At 41.6% G+C, this 2,834-nt stretch overlaps 1 non-coding gene across 1 annotated transcript; it reads right to left on the bottom strand.

Moving 5' to 3' along the window:
• Positions 1-541: 541 nt before the first annotated feature.
• On the bottom strand, positions 542-645 carry LOC132612452 (small nucleolar RNA R71). The gene has a single exon (XR_009571811.1). It is a non-coding gene; the product is annotated as a small nucleolar RNA R71 (small nucleolar RNA).
• Between the last annotated feature and the right edge of the window lie 2,189 nt (positions 646-2,834).

Below are 2,834 nucleotides of genomic sequence, written 5' to 3'. Positions count from 1 at the left end.
GAATACAGTTTTGAAATTACTAAATAGTGTTTGCTTTGATTGATGTATTTTGCTTATTCCATCACACCTTGTTTGCTACTCTGTGTAAACCAAGTGAACATCAATCAAAATCAACAAAATCAACGTGCTGGTAACCACGGGAATCGATTGAATAATCTGGCGAATGAATCAGATGATGAGAATGTTTTCGCTGATTTTGTTCCAGAGGAGGACTATGCATCTGCTATTGTTCATCCTCGAGTTGGAGCTGCTAGCGTGAAAATTGACTCCTCTCTATACCAGTTATTGAAACTTGAAGGATACTTTCCGAACTCTACTGAGAATGACCCTCAACGTCATTTGCAGAATTTTGTGGATGTGTGTGCTAATCACATCCAAAATAATGTTTCACAAGATGCTATTCGGCTAAGGTTATCCAAATATTCCTTAGCTGGAGATGCAAGAACATGGTTTGAGAAGCTGCCCCGAAATTCGATTACTACATGGGCAGAGATGATGACTGCTTTTCGCACGAAATGGTACCCTCCTAGCAGGAAGGCTGAAATTCAGGACATGATCTATGAATTTAAGCAGCGACCGGGGGAACAACTATGAAGCCTGGGAGAGATTCAAGGAGTATTTGCAGAAGAGTCCGAACCATGGTTTTTCGGAGCACATATTAATGGAGAAGTTCGACCGAGGGCTAGATCCAATGACGCAGTCAGTTGCTAATAATGCAGCTGATGGTTGTTTCATGAACAAATCTTATCGATGAGTGACCAACATACTTAACAAGCTGACTACTCACAATCAGGCTTGGCACTCAAACAATGTTGATGTTGTACCGTATGATAGTGCTATCATCCAGAATATAGTAAAGGAGAATCAAGATAGTCAGTAAACATTGGCAGAACTTGCAATAAATATTTCCTTGCTTACAAAGAAGTTTGATGAAACCTAGATTAAGAAGGTAAATGTTTATGAGGATGATACAATTATGCCAAAAGGGATGTACCATACTCAAGATGGTCCATTTCATGATGAGCCCCCTATGTAGGTTGAAGATGCTAACTATGTGAATAACTCTCAAGGGAGACCTCAGCAAGGTGGCTACCAGAATCAAAATCAATGGAGACCTCAGCAAGGTCAAGGTGCTTATAAAAACTCAGGGAACTACAACAATAATTATGGTGGTGCGAACCAAGGGAGATACAACAACAGTAACAATTTTAGGAACAAGAGTTCCAATCCTTATATTCCACCGAAAGGGCAGTCAACAGAGCAAGGTAGTTCGAAGGTTGAAGCAATGCTTGAGAAGATTCTGGCAAATCAATCTAAGTCTGAGAGGACTTTATCTGGGCTGACAGAGACAGTGGGTTCCCATACAGTGGCTATTCATAAGCTTGAGTCACAGATGAAGGATATTTCTAGAGAGCAGCACTCTTCTAAAAAGGGAAGACTTTCGAGTGACATTATTCCGAATCTGAAGAATGAGGGAGGCGGTGTAGACCGTGTGTTTTCCATCACTACAATGAGTGGTAAAATACTCCAAGGGGCTGATAAGAAAGTGGTTGATCTTGAGCCGATAGACGAAGAGAAAGAGGTGCAGTCTGAAGAACCTATTATTGTTGATGAGAATCCTACTCACAAGAAGGTTGCTGATATTCCAGAGATTGTGAAGGAAACTGACAACACGAGCAAGCAGACTGTAAAAGGGGCTCTTCGCCCTTTGACTCAGCTTTTCAAGTCTAAGACTCCCTTTCCTCAGAGGTTGGTAAAGAAGAAGGAAGATGCTAAGTTCGAGAAGTTTTATGATCAGTTGAAGCAGTTATCTCTGAATTTTCCTTTCTTGGAAGCTATCAGGGAGACGCCAGGTTTGGCTAACTATTTGAAGGACCTGCTGACTAAGAAGAAAATGGTTCAACATAAAACCGTGAGTTTGACTCACACTGTGAGTTCCATTATCTCAACTACTACTGTTCAGAAAAAGGGCGATCCTTGGGCGTTCACCATTCCATGTTCTGTTGGGCACCATAATTTTGTTCGCGCTTTGTGTGATAATGGGGTGGGTATTAACGTGATGCCCCTTGCTATATACAAACAATCTGGTTTGGGGATGCCAAGGCCAACTACTATGAGGTTGCAGATGGCTGATAGGTCTATCAAAAGGCCTGTTGGTATGGTTGATGATGTGCTTGTGAGGGTTGGTGTATTTATGTTGCCCGCTGATTTTGTGATTCTTGAATGTGCTGCTGATCGGGACATTCCTATTATTCTGGAGAGACCTTTCCTTGCTATAGGGAGAGCTCTGATGGATTCAAAGAAAAATGAAATCAAGTTCCGAGTCAACGATGAAGAAATTACTTTTCAGGCTAGCAAGGGGATGAAGTTACCAAGTGCTTATGAGAGCAATTCAGTAGTTGATTCGTTTGATGTTGTTGATGAAGCGGTGGAGTTCAAGATAGAAGAAGAAAGGGTGAAGCTCTAGCTGGTATTCTTGTGAACTTTGATGCTGAAGACATGGAAGGTTATGTGGAGACAGTTAATTCACTTATTGGGTCGGGTTCATATTCTTACCACCCAAAGAAGCTAAATCTCGATCTGGAAAATAGAACAACTCCTCCAGTAAAGCCTTCGATAATCGAGCCACCTAAGTTGGAGCTTAAGAAACTCCCATCACATCTGAAGTATGAGTTCCTTGGTTCGAACAATACATTGACAGTGATTGTTTCAGCCCTACTGACTGAGGAGCAGATTTTACAGCTTTTGGAGGTATTGCGTGAATATAGGCGTGCTAGTGGTTGGACCATAACAGACATTCGGGGTATCCCATCTGGGATCTGTAAGCATAAAAT

This window comes from Lycium barbarum, chromosome 9 (genome assembly GCF_019175385.1).
Source record: "Lycium barbarum isolate Lr01 chromosome 9, ASM1917538v2, whole genome shotgun sequence".
NCBI classification, from domain to species: Eukaryota; Viridiplantae; Streptophyta; class Magnoliopsida; order Solanales; family Solanaceae; genus Lycium; species Lycium barbarum.
The sequence above is the reverse complement of the archived record's forward strand: the minus strand, read 5'-3'. Positions and strand labels throughout refer to the sequence as shown.